This window comes from Suricata suricatta, chromosome 6 (genome assembly GCF_006229205.1).
Source record: "Suricata suricatta isolate VVHF042 chromosome 6, meerkat_22Aug2017_6uvM2_HiC, whole genome shotgun sequence".
Taxonomy (NCBI): Eukaryota; Metazoa; Chordata; class Mammalia; order Carnivora; family Herpestidae; genus Suricata; species Suricata suricatta.
Window position 1 is genome coordinate 6,823,609 of NC_043705.1, and position 16,814 is coordinate 6,840,422.

The window sequence follows — 16,814 nt, forward strand, 5'->3', positions numbered from 1 at the left end:
CTCCAGGCTCTGAGCCTGACACGAGGCTCAAACTCACAAACTGCGAGATCATGACCTGAGCTGAGGTCAGACGCTTAACCAATGGAGCCACCCAGGCGCCCCTCTCACACTCTTTTAGACCACTACTACCTATCTTGGCTCCCTCAGATATAGGTTCTTTCCTGTAAAATGTCCTGTGCACCCAGATGTAGACAAAGCTTCAAATTCCCACTAGATATGTGACTACACTGTGTGCATACACGCACATGCTTTTTACCAATTAAGAGTTCATACTAATACTGATAGTCCCAATCAAACACCACAGTCTTTCTTATCATGTCTCCTTCCATATTTATATCTATCTATCTTCTCCCTCAGGAGAGCCTTGTTTTTCAGAGGGACAACTCAAAACCAAAACCAAATTCTACACATCTGCCTGTGTTACCCAGAAGATTTGAGCCTCCGTACCCCATAGCTCTGTGCCCATCTCACCCCCTCCCCACCCAATGCTTCAGAGATTTACTTCCCAAGTTAACTACCTGCATTCAGAGTCCGAGTCTCAGGATACACTTCTAGGGAAACCTAATCTAATACACATCCCAGCTCCCTACCTCTCTGCTGATCCCAAGGTCCATGAAATGGGCTTATGACAACTACCAAAATACAGGTTCAAAGCACAATGTTAAATTAACAGTATAGTAACCTGTATTCAGAAAGCAAAATGCAGTACAAGTTCAGTAGGCAAAATTACATCTCATTTTTATAATTACATTTTAACACTAAGGCCTTCCATTTTTTCATAAAATAGAACTTTACTATTAATATAAGGTATATTTATCAGTTACATTGTAGGTTATTTATAGCCAAAGGAAAAAGAAAAGGAATTAAGGAAGAAGGAAGGAAAAAAAAGAAGAACCAAATCTATCTACAGGGTGAATGTTCTATTTTTAAATGGCCTTTGTGAATCACACACATTAGCAATGCGTCATTTGACCCACAATCCATGTCTTCAAGGATCAAGTGTAGGAACTAATGAATATTGAAGCCTGGATTTTGATCTCAGGCAAAAAAGGAGGTAATATCACTTCATCAAATGAGCGATTTGTGAAAAAGATTTTTTTGGGGTTATTAATAAAAAGCCCTTTTCTTTCTTACCTGTCATCTCCGGTTTAGTTTTAGGAGAGAAAGAAATGAAAATAGGAGAATTCTCAGATCAGTACTAGCCTCATAAGAGTGGTTCTTTCTGACCTTTTAGAGAATACAAGACAATACAGGTCTTTGCTCTAAATATACTACAGAGATAAAATGAGAACCTAACAGAAAACTGTAAACTTAGTATAAGGAAGTCTGTATTTAAAAATGAATTATAGGGGCACCTGGGTGGCTCAGTTAGTTAAACATCTAACTTCGTCTCAGGTCATGATCTGATGGTTTGTGAGTTCAAACCCTGCATTGGGCTCTGTGCTGACTTCTCAGAACCTGGAGCCTGATTTGGATTCTGTGTCTCCCTCTCTCTCTGTCCCTCCCTCTCTTGTGCTTATGCTTTCTCTCTCTCTCTCAAAAATAAATAAATGTTAAAAAATAAATAAGTAAACATTAATAAATACAGAAAAATGAATTATAGTTAAAAATTAATTGGAAATTAAAGAAAATCATGGGGTAGTTATTCACGAAAGCACTCATAGTAGGAGTCCTTACATGTAGTCTATTTTACAAACAGAAATGATATTATAAAATAGTAGGAAGGATCCAAAGCTCTTAAAGTAGAAATGCCCTTTGATCCTCTATATTTGTACAAAAAATTTCTCCATAAGGAATCTTCCTGTTGAAGAACAGAGAATACAGCTCTTTATGAAGCTGTGCTTTAATTCAGCTAAATTAGAGTTTAATGGAACAGGTTTTCCGTGGCTTCCTTTGTTAGTCCCTGAGGCGTCCTTTCTTTCCCAGTTGGAGACATTTTTCTCCTCAAGTCCTTAGCCGTGTCTGGGGAGCTGTGAGCAGATCCATCACTTGGAACCAGGATGCTGGTGTTTACCGCTTGACTGTCACCTGCCATTTGAACACGTGAAAACACTAATCAGCCATGTGACAAAACCCCGAGTTTCCCCAAACCATTGGATTTGGCTGTCATGTTCACTCAACAAGGGCCTCCTGTCTAACTCCTACCTGGCTTTTGAAGTCAAATGACCTGGATGGGAGTCCCGGCTCTGCCACTATTTCCGGAGAACGAGCAGAGAGAAGCTGGATTGTCCAATAAAAGATTCTAGAAGTTCTTTCTGGGATGTTTAGAGGAACCAGCTGGAGCAGGGGATGCATCTCCCCTCACCAGGGGCAGGGGCCATGTCCAAAACAACTTCTTGTGACACCAGTCGTTTCCATTCTCTGCAGTGGGAAGAACTAAACCCCAAACCAACAACCAATGTGAACTAAAACCAACTTTCACAACTGGCTCCCGAGCTCGGACATTCAGGGCTCAAGCCCAGACTTGCGACCCTTGCTGGTATGACTAGTCTCATCCTGCCCTGTCGAAGGGAGCGCCCCAGGGGGTGGGATCCCCCTTCCGAAGCACGGCTCTGTTACAGATCCCACTGCACCCTGGCCCTGCCTGGCTCACCTCTTTGCAAGATGCTCAGAGAATGGGGGACCCTTCTGCCTGTGGCATGCACCAAAGGATAGTGCCCGTGCTCGTGAACGCCCTTGGCCTTCAGTGTGATATTCAACTTCTCCGACCTTTAGTTTCCTTTTCTGTGAAAAAACGGGGAAAAAAAAAAACCAATGCTTATCTCACAGGACTGTTTTGAAAGTTGAACTTATTTTTGAGTTCAACCCATATACACATTTGCTGCACGGGTTAAAATGAATCTCCTCTGGGGGCACCTGGGTGCCTCTCTCTGCTTAGTGTCTGACTTTGGCTCAGGTCATGATCTTCCGATTCCTGAGTTTGCACCCCGTGTCGGACTGCTGCTGTCAGCACAGAGACTGCTGCCAATCCTCTGTCCACGTCTCTCTCTCTGCCCCTCCCATTGTCTCTCAAAAATAAATAAACATGAAAAAATAGATAAATACAATGAGTCACCTTTGACTTTTGTGTGACGAAAAGGACAAGGCTTTTTTTTAAGTTTGTTTGTTTATCTTGAGAGACAGAGAGAGAGAGAATGCATAAGAGGCATGGATGAGAGGGAGAGGAGAGAATCCCAAGTAGGCTCTGCACCGTCAGTACAGAGCCCCATGTGGGGCTTGAACCCATGAACTGTGAGATCATGACCTGAGCAGATATCAAGAGTTGGATGCTTAACCAACTGAGCCACCCAGGCGCCCAAGACAAGGACTTGTGAGTCATAGATTTGGCTTTTCATTCTGACTGTTCCTTCATACCCCTAAACCTTGATTAAATCCTTAACTCTGAACTTAAGAGATGGTATGAGTTTTAAATGAGATGATGTCTTATAATAAGACTGAATACTTACTGGGTACTTGGTTTACACTTAATTAATTTGCTTCCCTGCCTCCCTTTCTTCTTCCTTCCACTTCCTTGTTTGCCTTTTCTGCCATCTGACTTCTTTATGTTCCACCTATCCTGATTCTTTCCCCCTCCAGATCTCCCCCAAATTGATATGAAATGCTTCCGCAAGTCCCACAAATGCCTCATAGGCTGCATGGAGTGTGAACCTTGGTTATTGTGGGCATAGAACAGGGTGTACTCTGTGGAGATGCCTACCACACATAGAGAGGTTGGGCAATGAACATCCATCCACCTTTTTTTTTTCTTAATGTTTTTTATTTATTTTTGAGAGACAGAGAGTGTGACAGTGTGACAAGGGGAGCGTCAGAGAGAGAGAGAGGGAGACATAGAATCAGAAGCAGGTCCCAGGCTCCAAGCTAGCTGTCAGCACAGAGCCCGATGTGGGGCTCGAACCCACAAACCGTGAGATCATGACCTAAGCTGAAGCCGGACGCCCAACCAACTGAGCCACCCAGGCGCCCCAACATCTGTCCATCAGCACACATCAGATGTTTGTCTTCATGCACATATGGGCTGTTCTTTGCTTCCCTCTTCTGATGAATTTCTTTTCAGGTTTCTTCAGAGTGCAGCTTTCATTTGGAGGGATAGAGTAATGAAGTTAGTAATTCTAGGGTGCATCCAAGGATGGCCCCCTGGTCCCCCTCTTTCCTGGCATCTGAGATTGTGTCCTCATGTCACACAATGGGCTTGCTGATATCAGTGGAGCCAGAAAGACCAGGAGAAATGTAGACTTGAAATTTGACATTCTGCCGAGGTATGGGGTTAACGGAACCAGCTGAGATGTTGATGAGAACTCTGTTGAGTCAGTGGAGGGGCTCTCTCTCTCTAGGGCTCTAATTCAAATGATTCCAAGTCCCAGGCAGGTGAGCAAATTAACAAAGAGTTAACTATAATACAATAGAGACTATGGCAAACTGGAGAACATCTTCTAGGCTAATGAATTCATTTTTTTTAAAAGGGAACGAGCACATGAAAAAAGAGGGGCAGCGAAAGAGAGAGAGAGTGAGAGAGAGAGAGAGAGAAAGAGAGAATCCCAAGCAGGCTCCTCACTGCCAGTACAGTGGCCGGTGTGGGCCTTGAACTCATGAACTGAAAAATCATGACCTGAGCCAAAACCTAGAGTCAGATGCTCAACCTACTGAGCCACCCAGGCGCCCCCAAGATGTTCATATTTAAAAAAATTTGTTTTTTAAGTTTACTTATTCTTGAGAGAGAGAGAGAGAGAATGATTGGGGGAGGAGCAGAATGAGAGAGGAATACAGAATCTGAAGCAGTCTCCGGACTCCGACCTGTCAACACAGAACCCAACATGGGGCTTGAACTCATGAGCTGTGAGATCATGACCTGAGCTGAAATCAAGAGTTGGACACTTAACCAACCGAACCACCCACATGCTCCAATTTTCATATTTTTAACTTTCAGGGACACCTGGGTAGCTCAGTTGGTTAAGCATCCGACTCTTGATTTCAGCTCAGGTCATGATCCTGTGGTTGTGAGATCAAACCCCATGTCAGGCTCTGCACTGACAGAGTGGCACCTGTCTGAGATTCTGTCTCTCCCTCTCTCTCTGCCCCTCCCTCACTCGTGCTCTCTCTCGCTCAAAATAAATAAGCTTAAAATTGCAAATATCTAGTATGCCATACGAATTGTGTTAGAGGGCCAAAATCGCCCTATGGGTCATCAGTTTGTTACCTCCCCGAGACTCAGAGAATTTGGTCTCTAGGGACAGGTAATCATGGTGAGCCAGGGAAGTGGTCACCATCGGGAAGGCTCAACCAGATGTAAAAGGAGTGACCTGAGTAAGTGTTGTTATGCCACGCAATATGAGGGAAGCACACCAGCAGTGAACAGGGTCCCAGTTGCGGGGATGAGAGTGGGAAGAGCCAGGCTCGTTGGAGGGCCCCAAGCCCTCTGTGATAGTAGAGGGAGCAAGACCTAGGGTCTGACGGTGGTGACCACTCCCCCGGGATGTGGGAGTAGGAGGCCAATGGCAAGAGCAGGCATCACTTAGTGCTGAATCCTTTGCATGCTGAACTAGGGATCTTTCAATCCCTTAAAAATATTTTTATTGCTTCTTTTTTCCCCCTTCCATATGGTCATCTGTTTTTGTTTCTTAAATTCCACATATAAGTGAAATCATATGGTGTTTGTCTTTCTCTGCTGACTTATTTCACTTAGCATAGTACACTCTAGCTCCATCCACACCATTGCAAATGGCAAGATTTTATTCTTTTTGTTGGCCAAATATTATTCCATTGTGTACGTATACCACATCCTGTTTATCCATTCATCAACTGATGGACATTTGGGCTCTTGCCATAGTTTGGTTATTTTTGATAATGCTGCTATAAACAAGCGGAGGGAGATGAATCATAAGAGACTCTTAATGATAGAGAAACTGAGGGTTGGTGGAGGGGAGGTGGGTGGGGGTCGGTTACGTGGGTGCTGGGAACTAAGGAGGGCACTTGTTGGGATGAGCACCGAGTGTTGTATATAAGTGATGAACCACTGAATCCTACTCCTGAAACCAACATTGCTCTGTATGTTTGCAAACTAGAATTTAAACAAATATTTGAAAAGAAAAAAAATTGCTTCTTAAAAACTCATTTTTAATTGCTTATTTAGAAAACACAGAAAAGCATAATGAAAATCACTTCTGAACCGTCCTACTGAAGGGAAGACACTGTTGGCAAACTTGGGGCCAGGCAAGGGACCACAGCGTCATCTGAGTGAAGACGGTTGGGGATATGGGGGCAGAAAACTGGGGTAAGAGCTAGAAGTGGGCTAGCCAGGCTTCATGAATTATGTAGAAAGGACTAATTTCAGACTATCCATGGAGATCTTTGGTGGGAAAATACTGCAGTCAGGAACCAAAATATCAAACTTACCTCTTCTCTAGTTGAATCTTCCATATTCATAATATAAATCTATCTTTTTTTAGGACTTGTGCACTCTCACAATGTCAAGTATTTGTATCCTACTAAAATGCCTGTTCTAAATTCCTTTTTGGAGACATGGACTATTTTGGATTACATACACCACTCATTGTTCACGTCGTGGATTATATTGTCTTAGAAAAATCCTGGTTTGGCTCAATATACGTACGGAAGAATATAAATCTTTTTGGTATTCAGCTCGTGACCTGTTTTATGTAACGGTTGTGTGTTCAGTGTAGGAGTCCTCCAGGACAAGTAACAAGTTAATTGAGACAATAGCCATATGCCTCAGGCCCAAATTAATTGCTGTCAGCTGATAGGGTACCATATTGACTTCTAATTCTGGAGTTTGCATTCAGAAGCTGTAGTTTCTGAATGCAAGAATGAGTCATGTTTTACTGAGAGAGAGGGAGAGAGAGATTTTAGAAGAGAAGAAGAGAAACACCATGCACACAGGAGAACAGTTTAACTTGAGATTTTCTGGAATAGTCATAAACTGCACTCACAGCTCTTCTAAAACAAACAAAATACATCATTCGTCATATGCTCAGATAACGACATTTTCACTGAATATGGGCGTTGTGTACGACATGTCTCCACAATGTAAAATGTGAGATTTTACACAATGTAAGTTGCATGACTGCCAGAGCGGGTCCTTTCGAGCATTCTAACATCTGATATTCTAACATTATTTGTATGTTTAGTTTTTCTTTACACTTCCTCTTTTTTTTTTTTTGGCAGTAACCACATCTGCTTTCACAGTTTTGTGATTTTTAAACTTCCTTCTGCACAAGGGTTTTTCAAACCTGCGTGTTGCTTGTATAATGTAACCATTATCTCTTTGGAACCTTGAAGAAAAATGTAGTAAAAGTGGTTAAGAAACTGATAATTAGAGGCATTCTGAGGAGAATTTGTGCTCGGCATAGTTTGCTCCTGGGTTTTAGCTTGAGGTATTTAGGTCAGAGAAACAATGATTTACAGTGGTGAACATCTCTACTTGAATGATTAGTGAATGTTTAATGGATTAGTTAAGAAACGGCAACTCAGGAAATACAAATTCTTATTTTAGCTCTTTCTGATCTAATGTTATGATGTCAAGGGATTCATTTTACTCCAAGTTGTCTCAATTTGGTATGTTATGATATTGGGTATATTATTAATAAGTACCCACTCAGCAGTGTAGAAAAAATGAGTCTTCATAGTATTTCAGAAAGAGAATCAGCCCCAGAGTTAGAAGATCTGGCTTTTAAGCAGAATCTTGTCTCTTAAAATAGCCATGTTCATGTAGACAAGCCACTTCACTTTCTGAGGCTGTCATTTTCCCTCTGTCAAACAGAGACAATAATATATGTATCTTCTTGAGGTGCCTGGGTGGCTGAGTTGGTTAAGCGTCCGACTCTTGATTTTGGCTCAGGTCATGATCTCAAGGTTTGTGAAGGGGATTCTCTCTCTCTCTCTGCCTCCCTCTCTCTGCCTCCCTCTCTCTCAAAATAAAGACATAAATGTTAAAAAAGACATATAGATACATATGTATGTATGTATCTAACTATCTACTTTGTCATGTTGGAGGGAAGAACAATATACAATAATATTAGTCAAAGTGCTATATTAAACATAAGTTTTAGTTTCAGGAATAAAACCAGGGCTTTGCTAGAGCACCATCTGCTTTAGCATGGAATTCAGCGTAGTGCTGCTCTGTTGCAAACTGTTCAAAGGAGTATGTCAATTGGCGAGGCTACCTCGTGTTCACCTCCGCAGGAATTTTGAGGTCGGTAGTATAATGGAATTCAACGCGTCTTTATTTTAGCATTCTATTTCTGTTAAGTCATTTGTATGGTATTTCAGTGACTCCCATTTGTTTTGAGAAATAGCACAAGTTTCCCTGTTCATATGTTTCCCATTCATTTCTCTACCAGTCCTACCCCCACGAACAATAAACTGAAAACAGATATTAGAAGCACCAATGTTCCAGACCATTTGGAAATATACAACAGCATCAAAGGGTTTTGAGAAGATTTCCTGGAGCTAGCTGTAGTAAAAGCTATAAAAAGTACAGTGATGGCTCATTTCATTTGCTTTTGCTTTTGAAATCAGATAAATCCCTGGTATTTCAAAGGTGTAGTTGAATCTCTGTTTGTTTTTGTTTGTTTGTTTAATCAGAAGCACATTTAATGATAACAGCATTAATTTCAAATCTGTATTTCTATCCTTGCCATCTCCCTAAGATTCCAGATTCTTCTATCCAGCCACACACTGGGTATCTCTATGTAGTTGCAGTGTTGGTGCTTGAAACATGGACAAACCAGAATTTTGGGCACTCTATTTTGGCACCCATCTCCCCAAACTCGTTTATTACCCCAGTCCTCCTTTCTGAATTGACGATGCCATCATGGCTCAGTTTCTCTGACCAAGAATCTGGGTTTCCCATAATATCCCCCCTTCAGTCTGTATATCTAAGCCATCAGCCATATTTTGACTTTACTTGTAAAACACATCCTTAAATCTGTGCATTTCTTTTCATCTCTCTGTTATCATTTTAGTCGAAGCCATGTCTCTGTCTCTCTCTCCTCCTCCCTCCCACTCCACGTACACAAACACATTTTTCTGTGAATGTTTAATTATTTTTGAGAGAGAAAGAGAGAGTACAGGCAGGGGAGGGACAAAGAGAGGGAGACACAGAAACTGAAGCAGCTTCCAGGCTCTGAGCTGTCAGCACAGAGCCCCATGCGGGGTTCAAACTCACAAGCCACGAGATCATGACCTGAGCCCAAGTCAGACTGAGCCACTTAGGCACCCCACACAAACACATTGTTTTTTAACCATTTAGGAACAAGTTGCAGACATGATGCCTCATGCTGATATACTTCAGTGTGTCATTTCCAAATACAAGGATATTCTCTTATACAACAATGTACAATTTTTAAAAATTATTTATTTTTGAGAGAGAGAGAGAGAGAGTGGGCAAAGGAGGGCAGAGAGAGAGGGAGACACAGAATCCGAAGCAGGCTCCAGGCCCTGAGCCGTCAGCACAGAGCCCGATGCGGGGCTTGAACCCAGGAACCCTGAGATCATGACCTGAGCCAAAGTCAGATGCTCAACCTACTGAGCCACCCAGATGCTCCAACCACATAGTTTTTAAAACAAGAAAATGAACATTGATTTAATGGTGTTATCTAATCTACAGACTTTTTTCAGAATTCCCTAGTTGTCTAATTAAAAGATATTTGTGTTTGGGGCACCTGGGTGGCCCAGTTGGTTAAGTATCCAATTTCATCTCAGGTCATTATCTCGTGGTTCATGAGTTCAAGCCCCAGGTGGGTCTCTGTGCTGACAGCTCAGAGCCTGGAGGCTGTTATGGATTCTGTGTCTCCCTATCTCTCTCTTCCCCCCACCCCTCCACCCCACTTGGCACTCTGTCTCTCTAGACTCAAAAAGAAATAAAAACATAAAAAAAGATAGTCACATTTGACTGCCTAAACCTACAGCAGATGGGTAAGTCCTGTCTTCCCTGGCATGATTGGTCCATAGGTAGCACTATGACAATCTAATTTCTCCTAATCATTTGGTTGATGCTTTTAAGAAAATACCTGAAAAGAAGTGGGGACCCGGCTCTATCTAACGCTGCCTTGAAGCAGATCTTTCATTAGTAGCTTAAAGTATGTGGCCCTATTTCCTTAGCTATAATACGAGTAGGTTAGAGAAGATTATCTTTGAGGAGACCATTGGTTCCAGAACTCCACAATTCTGTGATGTTGGTTTCTGCTTCCATATTTTCATCTCAGGCTAAATTCTAGCACCATCTTGAGCCTCCTGGTTCACAGCTTCAAGGAAAGGACAATAAAAGGCACAGATCTTGAGCTCAAGGTCCTTGCAGGTTACAAGAGGAGCTTACAGACGGGGTTATTGCTTCGGGGGAAGCTGATGAACAAAAGCTCTCCTCTCTCTCTGCCCAAGGATTCTGACTCTAGATAGTATAGAACTTCAACTTTAAAACCAAAAGTTTCTTTTAAAAATTTTTAATGTTTTATTAATTTTTGATACAGGAGAGACAGAGCATGAGACGGGGAGGGTCAGAGAGAGAAGGAGACACAGAACTGGAATCAGGCTCCAGGCTCTGAGCTAGCTGTCAGCACAGAGCCTGACGCGGGGCTCGAACCCACGAACGTGAGATCTGACCTGAGCCGAAGTCGGAGGCTTAACCGACTGAGCCACCCAGGTGCCCCCAAAAGTTTCTTAATAATTACTTTTGCAACATATGCCCTCAAGGATATTTAAGGCGAAGAGCAAAATATAACTGTCAGGATGCTTTTAAGAAAAAGTTCCCATTTCCCTCTACGCTGTATTTCAAAACACAGAAAAATGCAAAAGAAGAGTGAGGGCGGGGGCATGTGATTTCTAGTTATTAGCACAAGCCAGGAATTGCCAACAGATGATGAATTAGACCCAGGTGATCCCTGGGGACCAAAGCTGTCAGGAGGCAGTTTGTTTCTCAAGGAATTTCAAGGTTGAGATCTTTATCCACCTTGATAGTTGAACATAGGAAAGGACATCCATAAGCCTAGGCCCTTGATGCCAACTTTTGAAATCCCTGATGGGAACGTGGGTAGTAGGTGTTCCCAGAGACACATGGGGATTTATCCTTCGTCGTCTTCTGTGGGGTCTTCCCATCCATCTTCTCTGAACTTTGCTTTTCTCCCACTCTCTCCCCTCCACCCTCATTTACAAGTGTTTTATTTAGCATTACAGATCACTATTTTCTTGGATACTATCTCAGTCTTCTTATATAATAATATAAATAATAATTTTATTATTCTTCCAGGCAACAGCAGAGGTAAATTCATTTAACACAGTTCTAGGTCAGTAGAGGGGAAGAGGATGTGTTCTTCTTACTGCTACAAACAATGCCTTGCGATGATATCTACATACTCAAGGATGATATTAAAATATTTAACAATCAGTACCACCTAGAGCCCCAGTAGTCCATTCAGAATGGATGCCATCAGCAGGGCTGGAATGGGGGTCCGGAGGCCTCCTGCGGCGCCCAGTTTACCTCTCTGGTTGTTAGATCAAGAGTAGGGATGGTGGGACTCCCGGCAGCAGATATGACAAACCAGCATTTTAATAAAGGATATGGCTGTATTTATGCATATTAGCTGATTACCAGGTCTGCACTCAATGGTTTCATGATATAACCCCTCTGAACTTTCCTTCCCTCCTGTCAATAATTACATCTAAGTTAAAGGCAAATGACCCTTCTGGATGGGTTTGAAGGCAGTGGTGGATTTTGTTACATTTCTAAAAATTTTATTGAATTGTTTTTGGCTTGCAAATGTTTTACAGCTTCATGTAACCATGTAAACATTTATCACTTATGGTTTTGTGGTACTGCCCTTCTGCTTATGAAGACCCTCCTTATAGGGGGCCTGGGGGGCCCATTCAGCTAAGTGCCCAACTCTTGTTTTGGCTCAGGTCATGATCTCACAGGTCTGTGAGTTCAGGCCCTGTGTTGGGCTCTGAGCTGGGTCAGCTTGGGATTCTCTCTTACCTTCTCTTTCTGCCCTCATGCTGTCTCTGTCTCTCTCAAAATAAATAAATAAAAAAATATGTACATAAAAAAGACTTTACTTTTATAGATATCAGCTAAATGGTAAGCTATATTTTCTCTGAGTTATAAAGGATGATACCATCTTTTAAAACTTATTTACTTATTTTAGGTAATCCCTACACCCAGCCTGAGGCTTGAACTCATGACCCAGTGATCAAGAGACACATGGTCTTTCTACTGAGCCACCCAGGCAATTCAGGAGGATATCATTTATTTATTTGTTTATTTGCTTTTAAGTATGCTCCATGCCCATAGTAGGGCTTGAACTCTGAGACCCTGAGATTAAGTCTCATGTGCTCTACAGACTGAGCCAACCGGGCACTTCAGGAAAAATTTTTCTTTACTTTTATTTTATTTTATTTTATGTAATTTTTATTTACTTTTGAGAGAGATAGGAGCAAGTGGGGCAAATGCAGAAAGAAATGGAGACACAGAATCTGAAGCAGGCTCTGGGCTCCCGGCTGTCAGCACAGAGCCTGATGCGAGGCTCAGACTCACAGACCGTGAGGTCAGGTCTTGAGCCAAAGTCAGACACTTAACCAGCTGAGCCACCCAGGTGCCCCAGGATGATATCATTTTAAAATTCAACTCTTATTTGCTACTTTTTAAGTATCTTTTCGTTTGTGATGTCATGTGCATCTCTAACCTGCTTTTTCTCCAAAGATCCAGTCTTCTCAACACTGTAGTTTGAATAAAGTATGATTTTGCCATTAATTGAGATTATATTCCTTTGCGGTTATATTCTTGATCAGGTTTTAGATGAGTTCAGGAATTATCTGTCTCGTTCCACTGAATTGTCTTAATTATTATAGGTTCACATGCATTATTATCAAGGAGCAGAATCAAATGTCCCTGGAATTGTACAACACGACAGCCTTGTCTAGAAGGGGCTTGTAGTATTGAATTTTCCCTGAGCCTGTGCTCCTGCAAAAGAGCAGAGGTTAAGAAATTGTCCACGCTTTTGTGTTCCAGAGGAGGCGTGGTGCAAAGAAGCACCTTTCCTATACACCTTAGATAAGACCAACAGATTTGTTTTATCTGTGACAAGTCCACACACAGACCTCCAAATTCCCATTCATAAATGATTCACCGAAATGCTTTGTCCCACTGATCAATGGGAACAAAATGCTTGTTAATTACACTTGTTAATCACAGCATCGAGATTCCTTCCTTCCGCCAGGGCCCTGAGCTTTGACGCATCCTCAGCCTGCACCAGTATACAATCTATCCCTCTTCAACAGTCTCTCCAGGGAATGGGGTGGCCCCAGAGTGAAAAACAGGTTTTCAATCCCACTCTTACCCCACTACCTCACACTACCCCTTCCTAACCTTGTTTACTCTTCCTCCAAAAATGTAATTCTTTTTACTCTGGACAAGCTTGCAGATCTTATGGTAATAAGAATTCTTGCTATTGCAGTAACGCCTTCTCTTTCTAGAAATAATCATTTCAATAAAATCTCTGCTTATTAAATCACCACTTGCTTTTTTTTTTTAAATGTTTGTTTATTTATTTTGAGAGAGAGAAAGAGAGAATATGTGTCATTCAGGGAGGGCCAGAGAGAATCCTAAGCAGGCTCTCCACTGTCAGTGGAGAGCCTGGCTTGGGGCTCGATTCCATGAACCATGAGATCATGACCTGAGCCAAGATCAAGAGTTGGATGCTTAACTGACTGAGCCACCTAGGGACCCCTCCATTTGCTTTTTATTTGAAAGGACTCACTCATTACCTTTTACTGCCAAGTATTTCTTAAAAGGCAGGTATATATTTAACTTTTAAGAAACTGCCATGAAACTGCCATCTTGCATTGAAAAAAAAAAGCTTACTTGAGAGAGAGAGAGAGAGCAAGAAAGAGAACGGGAGCAGGGGAGGGACAGAGAGAGACAGAGAGAGAGAATCCCAAGCAGGCTCTTCTCTGTAAGCACAGAGCTGGACTTGGGGCTCAATCTCAGGAACCGTGAGATCAAGACTTGAGCCGAAATCATGAGTCAGACACTTAACTGACTGAGCCACCCAGGTGCTCCACCATTTTACATTATACCAGCAGTGAATAAACCCCATTTAGGTTTGTACTAACATACAGTTTGGGAAGAAATGACCTGTTTACCGTATTTGGTTTTTCTACAAAGACAAATGGTATACATCTTTCGTTATCATATCTTTCATATCATTCACTGAAGTTTTACTTCTTTTCTTCATACAGGACTTGCTCACTTGTGATTAGGGTTAGTTCCAGGTGTTTTATGTTTCTGTTATGAAAGGGAACTTTTTATAGCTTTTGTTTTGACTGCTGCTTACAATTGTCTTAAAAACAACAACTTTATTTTTCAGAAAAGTTTTTGATTTATAGAAAAATTGTAAAGCTGGTACAGAAAGTTCCTCTATGTCAGCCCCCAGTTTCCCCTGTTATTAACATCTTACATTATTATGGTATATTTATTACCATAAACCAGTATTAATGAATTATTTATTACTAGAGTCCTTTGTTTTTATCCAATGTCTTTTTTTCCAGGATCCCATCCAGGGTACCATACTGTATTTGTAATTATGTGCCTTTTGTCTCCTCTTAGCTGTGAGAGTTTCTCCAATATTTTTGTTTTGTTTTGTTTTGTTTTGTTTTGAATCACCTTGACAATTTTAAGCAGTATTGGTCAGGTACTTTGCAGAAAGTCCCTCAACTGAAATTCCTTTGATGTATTTCTCAAGTAGACCAAAGTCATGGTTGGGGAAGGAAGAACCCAAAATACAACCACCACGTTCATCACTTCATCCCTCATCATGACGAATCAGTGTTCATGTTGACCTTGATCATCTCACTGAGGTGGCATTCACCAGATTTCTTCACTGAAAAGTAATTATATCCCCAGTCCCTTTCCATATTGTATTCTCTTTCAGGAAGTCACTAGGCACAACTACACTTGAAAAGTGGAGAAGTTATGTCGATACAAATTATTACATAACCATATACACCATTTGGAATTTTTCTGCTTGGGGGATTTGTCTTCTCCCCCATTTTACTTTTTTACTTGGTTATTTCTCTATATCTGTATGAATTCATAGGTTTTTATTGGTGTGTTGGGTTATTTATTTCGTGGCTCAAATTATTCTAATTTTGGTCAGTAGGTACTCCTTCAGTTGGTTCCTGTGTTCCTTTGATGGGGTTTGTGGGGTCTGGTCTGACGAGCAAGAAAGAATTCTTGAAGACGTCTTTGGTGCAAAAAGGTGATTTTGTTAAAGCATGGGGTTAGGGCCCGTGGGCAGAAAGAGCTGTACTGGATTTGTGACGCGTGGCTCTTTATATATAACTATGACGCTGGGTGAAGTAAAGTCAAAACGGAAGTTTCCAGAGAGATTTTTGCATTCTAAAGACTCACAGAGTATCCGGGACCTAGCGATTGTCAAGCTAAGGTTGTTTTTCACCTCTAACAAGGCATTAACATGAGGACAGCAGGGAGTTCCTGGACTTTAGGATATGGATGGGATTGCCTTTTTCTTGTACACTGGCGGAGACTTTTATCAGTTTAACCTTTCCTTTTTTGTCCCTTCTTGTTTTGGGGTAGCTGGGAATGTCCAAGGTATATCAAACAGCCCACTTGGGGATGGGTGCGTGCTAGCTTGTACTTCCCCCTCAGCCTGCCTTATGCTCTCTCCTCACCTTTACACACCCCCATTATTGTGTGTGTTTTAAAACTAGTTTTGGGGGACACCTGGGTGGTTCAGTCAGTTAAGCGTATGAATCTTGATTTAAGCTCAGGTCATGATCTCACAACTTGGTTAGTGAAACCCAGCCCCATGCTGTCAGCATGGAGCCCACTTGGGATTCTCTCTCTCCTCTCTCTCTGCCCTTCTCTGTGCTCACACTTTCTCTCTTTCTCAAAATAATTAAATAAACATTTAAAAAAATAAAATTATTTTCATTTTTATCACTTCCTTCCTTTCTGGCACTATAAAATGCTCTAGGTTTGTTGTGTATATATCCTATTCTAGGCTTGAGTTGTCCGTTTCTCCAGGTATCCTTGGTTTATTTTATTAGAATAACATTAGAAAGCAAATTGTGGGTGTAGATATGTTTATTGTTGTGGGGATGCTATTGCTCTTGAACCCTGTCAGGTGACGGAGCAATATATGTCTAAACATATTTCTACCTACCATCTATATCCCTCTTAAGCTAAACATGAATCTATACTGATGTCTCCAATTCTGATCCATTGCCAATGTATCATTCAAGCCTCCACCTCTTCTTACCTGTAAACTCACATATTAAAATTTCTTTCCAAAGATTCCTTTTCTGCAAAGCTTGTAGCTTTAATTACATACTTTAGAATTTTTTTTCATCCTCAGAAACTTTAGTTTCTTCGGAAAACTACGTTAAAGAAATTGTGAACTGTTATACCAACATTCTATAGATTTGCAAATGTATGAATATATTCCGTAATTTCTAGAGCATATGCTTTTTCTAATTTTCTAATGTAGCACTAATGATGAAGGACCATAAAGGAAGGGAGGGCAAAGCGCAAGCTAGCATACCCTGCCCCCTACCCCAGGGGGCATATGTGTGATATTCCTCAGGCACTTCTGGCTGCCCTAGAATAAAGGAGAGGACAGAAAACAAATGGTTAAGTTGATAGAGTCTCTATCAGTGTACAAATATCTTAGTAAAATTACAAGAAAAGGGCAATCTTATCAATGGCCTAACTCCGGGATAGCTAGGCCTCCAGTAATCTGTGAGTCTTCTTTAGCATGTGAAAATCTCTTTCAGAAACTTCCTCTTGA